This window comes from Hypanus sabinus, unplaced genomic scaffold (genome assembly GCF_030144855.1).
Source record: "Hypanus sabinus isolate sHypSab1 unplaced genomic scaffold, sHypSab1.hap1 scaffold_1119, whole genome shotgun sequence".
In the NCBI taxonomy this organism is placed as follows: domain Eukaryota; kingdom Metazoa; phylum Chordata; class Chondrichthyes; order Myliobatiformes; family Dasyatidae; genus Hypanus; species Hypanus sabinus.
In genome coordinates this window covers 51,583-61,959 of record NW_026779176.1, presented here as the reverse complement: position 1 = coordinate 61,959, position 10,377 = coordinate 51,583, and positions in this window count along the sequence as shown.

Below are 10,377 nucleotides of genomic sequence, written 5' to 3'. Positions count from 1 at the left end.
GACATCAAAGGGAATTGGCAGGAACACACAGAAGAATTGCAGACAGATCCAACAGCGAAGACACCTGCAATGACTCCCTCAGCGATCCAGAGCCAGACATTCTGGAAAGTGAAGTCGAACGGGAGATAGAAAACATTGCCAATAATAAAGCTGCAGGATATGACGGGAGTCCAGTTGAATTGTTTAAAACTAAAAAAATTTGATGCTGTACTGAAAACAAAAACAACAATGAACTTAAGGCTGGATATAGATCCGTTTTTATCTCAATTCCCAATAAAGGAATGTTGAAATTACCAAACTATTTCACATGGTAGCAAGTTAATGCCAAAGATCATTCAAGCAAGACTCCAGCAATATATAGATCGAGAACTGCCAGAGGTGAAAGTTGGTTTTAGAAGAGGCAGAGGCACCAGAGACCAAATTGCTAACCTACGCCGGATAATGGAGAAATCGGGGTAATTCCAATAAGGTATTTATCTATGTTTAATTGACTGCTCTAAAGCCTTCGATAGTGTGGACAATAATAAACGATGGCAAATTCTTAAAGAAGTGGACATATAATCTGCCTTGTGTGAAACGAAGATCAAAAAGCAACAGTCAGAACTGAACACAGAACAACAAACTGATTCAACATTGGGAAAGGAGTGCGACAAGGCTGCTTACTGTCACCATACTTATGTAATCTATATGCTGAACACATCATGGGGAATGTTGGTCTCGCGGACTCAAAGTTGCCAGATGAAAAACTAACAACCTCAGATTCTACTGTAATGGCTGAAAGTGAGGAGGATCTGAGGAAGCTTCTGATGAAAGTGAAAGAAGAAAGTGGAAAGCTGCCCTCTTGATCAATATTAAGAATACCGGCCAGTCCTATCAGCTCCGTGGTAATAAGTGGAAAGGAATTGGAAATAGGAACAGATTTTGTCGGTTCAACGCCTTTTATAGATGGCAAATGTAGCCACGAAATTAAACATCTCATGTTTCTGGGGAGGGCAGCAATGGGAAATTTATATAAAATATGATGAAGTGCAGAGACGTAACAATGCCTACGAAGGACCGTAGAGTCAAGTCTATGGTATTTCCAGTTGTGATATATGGCTGTGAGAGCTGGACTATTGGTAAAGCTTAAATGCAAAAGGAGCAACGCCTTTGAACTTGGATGCTGGAGGAAAGTGTTAAGCGTTTGTTGGACAGCAAGTAGATCCAACAAGACTATACTTGGTAAGATACAGCCAGAATGCTCACTAGATCCAACAAGACTATACTTGGTAAGATACAGCCAGAATGCTCACTAGATCCAACAAGACTATACTTGGTAAGAAACAGCCAGAATGCTCACTAGATCCAACAAGACTATACTTGGTAAGATACAGCCAGAATGCTCACTAGATCCAACAAGACTATACTTGGTAAGATACAGCCAGAATGCTCACTAGATCCAACAAGACTATACTTGGTAAGATACAGCCAGAATGCTCACTAGATCCAACAAGACTATACTTGGTAAGATACAGCCAGAATGCTCACTAGATCCAACAAGACTATACTTGGTAAGATACAGCCAGAATGCTCACTAGATCCAACAAGACTATACTTGGTAAGATACAGCCAGAATGCTCACTAGATCCAACAAGACTATACTTGGTAAGATACAGCCAGAATGCTCACTGGAAGGCTTGAAAAGCTCAAATATTTTGGCCACATCATGAGAAGACGGAATTACTTGGAGAAGAATCCAAGGTAAAATAGAAGGCAAAAGAAGGAGAGGATGACAGAGACTATGATGGATAGATAATATTATTCAGGAAATGGGTTTGACCTTGGGGGATCTTAGAGAGACAGTTTCTTATAAGAAGGCTTCGTGTGCAGAAACACTGTTTTATTTGGCTGAATTCATGGATTTTCATTTATGTTTGAATGACTATTGAATTTGAACATAAGTTGGACAATGATTGTATCATAAACAAAATACAGAATAAATATAAATGTTTTCGGTCAATAACAGACTTGTAATTGTTGCAATTTGTTCTTCAGATAAGTTGATAGTGCAGACAGGGAACAACTAAGCACCAAGTATCTGACCCACAGCATCTAATACCACAGTCTGCTGGCCCGATGTGGCTCTGTTTACTCTGTTATTTAAACCCAGACACCTGAAACAAAGACCAACCACAGGGTTCCTCTAGCTCAAGGTGCCATACAGTAAGATCATCCCTTGCCCTCAAAATCACCCCAGCACCGCAATTGCCGGTCAACACTTCACCAGTGTCCCCCACAATATACTGAATCCTTTTTCGTCCTCGCTAGTTCAGAGGATATTAACCCCTGTTTTCCCACTTCAATCCGTCGCCTTTACAGCTCCGCAAACTCCTTGTCGAAGATGAGTGACATTTAAAAGAAAAGAGCTTATTGGATTTTTCCCATGAGTCAGGATACTAAACAAGTAATGGGGTCTACGGGAAGGGACTCCTTAATGGTGAAGCCCATTGGCTGCTGTGCTAAAGTAACATTTGCTGCCATTAATAGGAGATAAGATAAATCCCGTCACTTCACGGCAGTTATCTGAGAAACGCCAGGCACGCGCAGCGTGAACAAATCGTCTCAACCTCAGCCCGGGAGCGCGCGGGTGACGATGCTCCGCGCGAGGGCGCGCGTGGGCGGTGGGCGGGGCGGTGAGCTGGTGCGTACAGTAGATGTGGAGACGGTAGAGTCAGGGACAGGGAACGGGGAGCGCGGTCTTCGGTCCCGTACTGTGCTGGCCAGCTCACCGAATGAGTCAAAAGTTATACCCACTAATGCAGCGGGGGCATACAATTAATGCACAAAGCTGAACGCAAATCATTTAATCAAGCAAACGGCTTGTGTTCAGCTCAACTATTCTAAGTAAAATCATATCTCCTTCCACATACGAGTAAGCTTACATTAATTAAGTTGTCAGAATTTTTCCAGTCAACACAACAAAACACAGAAGTGGACCACCCGGCCCCTCGAAACTGCTGTGCAGATAATGAGATCACGACCCAACTGATCTAAAATTTCATTACATATTCTCTCTTGTCCATCCCTGTAACACTTCAATCCCGCTGTTTATCAAAAATATAGGCCTTCAACAGAATCACAGTCTTTGCCTCCACTGGCCATTGAGCAGAGGAGCTCAAAACACCCACAATCGACACAGGATCAGTCGATGCACTCGTCTGAAATCGTAAATTCTGGAAAAGGAACAGGTGTTCACTGTAAATCTCTCACACCCTTGCTTCGAATCAGATGGCCGTCGTTCTTAATCTTTACCTAAACTGTGGAAAATGTCAAGCATGCAAACAGGAAACAGTAGGAACACATAAATCACCACCACCAGAAGTGGCTTAAAAAAAAACAAATATCTTCTTGATCGCTGATCCAATGCACAAACAACTGATTGTTTCGAAATAAAGGTCCGAAATAAATATCAGAAGATGAATTATTCTCACCTCAATTCCCGAACGATATTCTGACAGTATGGATACTGTGAATCGTTACTTACAAATAACCCCTCCCACTGCCCGACACGGATCTCTCATAACCATGGCAACACAGACAATGATGGAGGATCTCAATAGGTCAGGCAGTATCTCTGGATGAGTGTAAACTGTCGACGTTGCGGATCGAGTCCCTCCATCAGGACTGGACTGGAAAGGGGAAGAGGGCAGATGATTGACTGATTTGGAAGGTCCGGCTTGTTGTTCTGTGAGACTCGGGCTTCAGGGTCTACGAGCAAGCGGCTGCCTGTCCGGTCACATTCCTCAGAACAGGGAGCGGCCGTTCCGCTGAAATCAATTCCAAACCGGTTCGACTAGAGACTGTTGTTCAAATGTGAAGGAAGTTTAATATTGTATTTACCCTTTCTGCTACATGGCGCGATGTAAAGAACATGACCTATAGCCTTCAAGGTAACAGTATCTTGTTCCATAGATGCTGCCTAGCCTGCAGATTTGCTCCTGCATTTTGTGTGTGTTGCTCCGATTTCCCGCATCTACTGTTTTCTTTAGTTTGAGAAAGATCGGTGGCGGGTCACTGCCCTGTGAGATATTTCATATGTCACTACCGGGGTGAAAGATGCCTTCTGCTCGCACTCAGTAGAAACCACCCTGAGGAGTATTTGTGGTTGACGGCAAAGTCTTCGTTTCTCTTAACGATTTGGACAATGATCGACTCGTTACCAAGAACATATCAAGACACCGCTCTCCCACAAAATTCACTCGCGATCACGACCAAAGCCAAGCCTCACAGTAAACGCTGTATAATTGTACAGAATCATAGACAACACTTACCTCTGATATTTAACCGGACGGCGTTCAGTGTGGTCCCGGGAAATCACAGTCTGACTACCCGGGTGATCGACAATGGTCCTGCACTGGTGTGCTTGCCCTGTACGGAGAGTTGAGTCTGAGCTGCTGCACTAACCTGTCCGTCCGGATTTCCGTGTAGATCTCTCATTTTTCTTTCACCGCTGCAGTGGGGTGGAGTTTCTCTGTTTAACTCAGCGAGTCCCAGGCTGCGGATTTGATCCAGTCCGAGTTCTGGGAGGGTCTGAGCTCCTCCCCGTGTGTAAACAGGACTGCCCGGCGTAGGTACCGTTTCAGTTCAAATGTCTCTCACCTGTTTAGGTGTTAAGTCCAAGGAGACAACTTTCTGCTGAAATTAAACCAAAGTGTTCTGCTATATATAGATAGATAGATAGATAGATAGATAGATAGATTGATAGATAGAAAGATACGTCTATATATATATATATATATATATATATATATATACCAAAAATCATTAATTAACACTATCATTGAGATGTTATTGCATTTCCACCCGGATTACTATTGTCACAAGAGTCCCACTCGCCCACAGTTAACGAGGGGATCATTTCACAAACAGTCTTTGTTGATCCACACCCCGCCGGAAATACTTATTGAATTTGTTTCTCATAAAATGTCATATGTTCTAAATGGCCAGAAGTTTTACTGAGAGGGCTGGGGAGGGATGGGCTGATTGAAAATGGGCGTTACTGAGAGGGTGATGCAAAAACTTAAGTAAAACAGTTGTCAGAATGGCCGCCTTGGAGGGGGTAACGTATTATTTGAAAATCAGCGCCAGGGAGGGAATCGTGTGCTTGTTTAAAATGGAAAACTCACTCCCCACTATACCTTGATCTACTTCTTACTCTCCCTATCCCTCTAACCCATCTAGCACATCTATACCCCTCATGATTTTGTAGACCTCCGTCAATTTTCTCCCAAAATCTTCTGCGTTTCAATGAACAAGTCGTAAACTACTCAAACTTCCCCTCTAACTCAGGTCCTCTAATCGCAGCAACATCCTTGTCAATTTTCACTCTACCCTGTTAACCTTATTTAAATCTTTCCTGTTGGTACGTGACGCAAACTGCACTCAACACTCCAAACTGGACCTGATAAATCTCTAATGCAATTTTAACATAACATCTACTGCTCAACCTTCCTCAATGTGTTTAGTCACATCCACAAAAAATTCAACCAGGCTCGTAAGACACAACCTGCCTTTGACAAAACCATGCTGACTATTCCTAATCATATTATGCCTCTCCAAATGTTCATAAATCCTGCCACTCAGGATCATTTCCATCAACTTACCAACCACTGAAGTAAGATTCACTGGTCTATAATTTCCTGGGCTATCTCTACTCCCATTCTTGAATAAGGGAACAACATCTAGACACTAGACACTAGAATACTACAGCACAGTACAGGCCCTTCAGCCCTCGATGTTGTGCCAACCCATTTATTCCTTTAAAAAAAGTACTAAACCCACTCTACCCCGTAACCCTCTATTTTTCTTTCATCCATGTGCCTGTCCAGGAGGCTCTTAAATACCTCTAATGTTTTAGCCTCCACCACCATCACTGTGAAGTCATTCCAGGCACCCACAACCACTGAGTTGCTTCCTGTACTGAATAATTTATGAAGGCCAATGTGCCAAAAGATTTTTTTATTACTGTATCAAGGTGTGCCGCCACTTTCAATGACTTATGTACTTGTCTTCCAGACGGCTTTGCTCGACCGCACTCCTCAGTACCCTACGGTTCACTGTGTAAGACCTACCCTGGTTGATCATACAGAACAGGAACACCTCAGACTTGTCTGCATTAAATTCTGTCTGCCATTTCCAGTCCACTTTTCCAGCTGGTCCGGATTCCACTGCACGCTAATAGTCTTCTTCGGTGTTAACTAGACCCCCAATCTTGGTGTCATCCGCAAACGTGCTGATTCAATTAACCGTTTTGTCATCCACATCATTGATATACATGACAACAGCATCGGACCAGCAGCGATATCTTCGGTATTCCTCTAGTCACAGGTCTACACAGGAGAGGCAAACATCTATTACCGCTCTCTACCTTCTCCCACAATGCCAATATCTACTCTAATTTATTACCTCACTCTGAATGTCAGGCAAATGACTTTCCTCGGTCAGCCACTCACGTGAGAACTTGTCAAATGCAAAGTAGACTGCATCGACTGCCTCCTATTGTGGATGTAACAGGTATGATTGATCGGATAGGTTGTGTGTATATTTTAATATTAGGAGCGTTATGGGGAAAGGTGATTAACTTAGAGCATGGATCAGAACATGAAACTACGATGTTGTAGCCATGACTGAGACTTGGTTGAGAGAGGGGCTGGAATGAGTGATTAATGTACCAGATTTTCGAAGTTGTAGAAAAGATACAGGAGGCGGTGGAAGTGGCGGGAGGGAGTTGCACGACTAACCAGGGACAATTTCACAGCTGTACTCGGGGAGATATAATGGATGGGTCAGACAGAGTCCATTTGTGGGAATTGAGGGAGAGGCAGAGTATAATCAAACTGATGTTATTGTACTACAGACGCCCTAATAGCCACCGGGACATTGAGGCAAAGATATGTAATCAGTTTAAGGAAATGTGTAAAACATATATTTGTTGTCATGGTGGATTTCAACGTCCCTAATATAAACAGGGCCTTTTTTAGTGTCGGGGTTTAGTTTGGGGCAGAATTTCTTAAATGCATACAGGAAGGTTTCTTAAAGTAATATGTGGACGGTCCAATGAGAGGATGGGCCATATTGGACCTGGTTTTGGATAACGAGTTTCACCTTTCAGTGGGTGAACAGTCAGGGAACATTGAAAATAAATCCTTAACTTTCAGGATAATGATGGTTAAGGAGAGGCATAGTTACAGTGGAAGTGTTTTAAATTGAAGTAGGACAAACTTCGAGTGTATTAGACAGGAACTAAGAAGCGGTAATTGGGAACATATTACATCAGATATGTACAGGGTGTTTAAAGTTTAATTGATGAGAACAGGAAAGGTGTGTTTCTGTTAAAAGAAAAGACGGGGTTGGAAAGACAAGAGAAAGTCAGATGTCCGCGACGTAATAAATTTAGTCAAAAAGGAAAGGGAAACCTATTTTAAGATTCAGAAGTTAGGATGAAAACACATGATGAGGTGTTGGGCCTCCTAATGAGTATTAAGACTATAGGACCGTAAGACGTAGGAGTAGAATTAGGCCATCTGGCCCATCAAGTTCGCTTCGCCATTTAATCGTGTCTGATCGTTTCTTTTTACCTCTCAGACCTGCTCCCTGCTGCTCCCCATAAAATCTGATAGGTGGATAGATTCCCAGAGCTTGATGGGGTTTACTCCATTTCATTGAAGGAGGCAAGACATGAGATTGCTGGGACCTTGCCCAGTATATTTCTGTCCTCTCTAGCACCGGCGAGGACCAGGAGAACAGGCAATCCGATAATTTTCCAACTGTCTTTATGAAAGGAGTGAGGGACAAATCCTGGGAACTGTAGACCGGTAGGTCTCACCTCAGGTGGAGTGAAGCTGCTGAAAGAAATTATTCGGGTTCGGATTTTTGAGCATTGGGAAACCATGGCCTAATTAGGGAGAGCCAGCTTGGCTATGTGTTTGTTAGGTCGTGTCATACCAAATTGATTGAGCGTTTTGACAAGACGATGAGAGAGATTGATGAGGGTGGGGCACTGGATGTTGTCTACATGGATTTTGGTAAGCCATTTGGCAGTCCTTCGTGGATGGCTAATCCAGAAGTGGAGTATTCATGGGATCCGCAGTGAATTCGCTGTTTGAATTCAGAACTGGTTTGTGTATAGACGGCAGGTGGTAGCGGCTGAAGAGACTAATTCGAGCTGGTGGTCTGGAATTAGTGGAGCTTCGCAGCATCTGCATCGGGACATCTGCTGTGTGTGCTGTGTATAAATGATCCGCATGAAAATGCAAAGGGGTCGGTCAGTACATTTGTGGATCATACTAAGACGGGTGGAATTGTCTATCGTGTAGAAGACTGGCAATAAATACAACGTGATATAGAATAGTCACAGATGTGGCTGAGAAATAGCAGACGGAGTTTTTACCCAGATAAATATGAGGTGCAGCACTTCGGTAGGGCAATATGCAAGGAGACAGTACACTCTTAGGAACAAGATCCTTAACAGTTTTGCTGAGCAGAGAGATCTGTGATCCAGGTTCATAGCTCAATTAAAATGGCTACACAGGTCGATAAGGTGGTTAAGGAGGCTTATGGAATGTTTGTCTATATCAGTCGAGGCATTGAGCTGAAAAGTTAGGAGACTGTACTGCAACTTTATAAAACTCTAGTAAGGCCACATCTGGAGAACTGGTACATTTGTGGTCACTCCACTATGGAAAGGATGTCGAGGCTTTGGAGAGGGTGCAGAAGAGGCTTACACGGATGCTGCCCTGCACAGAGGGTATGAGTTATCATGCGAAGCTGGATAGATGAGCTGATCACTGGAGTACAAAGCTGAGCAGAGATCTGATAGAGTTTTAAAACATTATGAGAGGTTTAAATGGAGTGGACAGGGGTTATCGGTTTCCCGGGGTTGCAATGTCTGATACCAGAGTGCATGCATTGAAGGCAGGAGGGGGTAGCTTCAAGGGGGATGTGAGGGGTGAGCTTCTTTATTCAGAGTCGTGTTCAGAGAATGTGCTGCCTGGTATGAGGGAGAGGCCAAGACATCAGTGGTTTTTAAGAGACGTTTGGATAGGCACATTGAAGTAAGGAAGACTGGGGATATGGACATGGTGTTGGTGGGAGGGATTAGTGTCTGTGTGCTTTGATTTGCCTCTGAGGTGCTTCAGCACTACATTGAGAGCCGCATGGTCTGTTCCTGCGATGTGCTGTTCTGTGGAAGAGTTTTCCAGTCCGTCCTGACTGAGCAATGACAGAACATTTTCCCTGACTAGTAACGCCGCAACCCCCCTTTAATCCCTCCCACTCTCGTGCGTCGAAAACAACGGAACCCCGAAATTCTGAGCTGCCAGGCCTGCCGTCCTGTAAACAAGTCTAATGGCTACAGTAGCTGATCTGCCTATCCTTCAATAATTATTACACGGAATTATTAGTTATACCATTAGGACATGATGAAGTCGTACTTAACCTTTTGATTCCTCACTCTCTCTCCACTCCTTACTCCCTCACCTTTCCACCTTTCTCTCCTATCCAAGTCACACGCTCTCTACCTCTCACTCACCCTCTCATAATCCTTCAGACCCTTGCCCTCACGGTCTCCTCCTCAAACACCCTCTCTCCCCTCGCTGTCCTCCGCTCTCTCCCTCTCCTCACCCCTCACTCTCTCCTCTCTCTCCATCTCTCTCCCTAGCTCGCTCTCTCGCTCCCCCTTCTCACTCCCTCTATCTGCCCCAAATAGTGAAACATCTTCAATTTTCCCCTCTCCAATTTCCACACCCACACCCTGCCCTTCCCCTGCCCTGCTCACCCCCTGACTATTCCCGTGTACCTTTTGCTCTCTCTCACATGTACACCAAACCCATTTAAAAGTTTACTGGTAACTGTGACCGGGACTGAACCAGGTTCCTGATACTTGATAATGTTCTTTATATTGTGCAATGTCAAGGATGGGTATGCCAAGGGTTGAATTATTTAAAGGGATCTTGAAAAAATAGTTTTTAAAACAGCAGCAGATTCTGTGAGTCTCAGGAGAACATAAAATACTTAAAATCGCAGCAAACGGGGAAGCAACTGTAACTGCTGACGTGGCGGGTTCACGACTCCAAGCAATTTACTATATATCACTTGTTGTTTTATCGCATTATCCTGCAGCGGAAATGATTAAATACATTATTGAAGTGACTTTTTTCACACCCGCATGAGGGTGAATTGTCAAAGTGGTCCGATTTGATTTCAGCAAAAAGGCCCTTCCCTGTTCTGCGGAATGCGCCCGGAGTCAAACAGAACAACAACCCATATCTTCCAAATCAATGATCTGGCCTCTTCCTCATTCCTTTCCATTCCACTGACGGGTCTTGGTGCGAAACATCG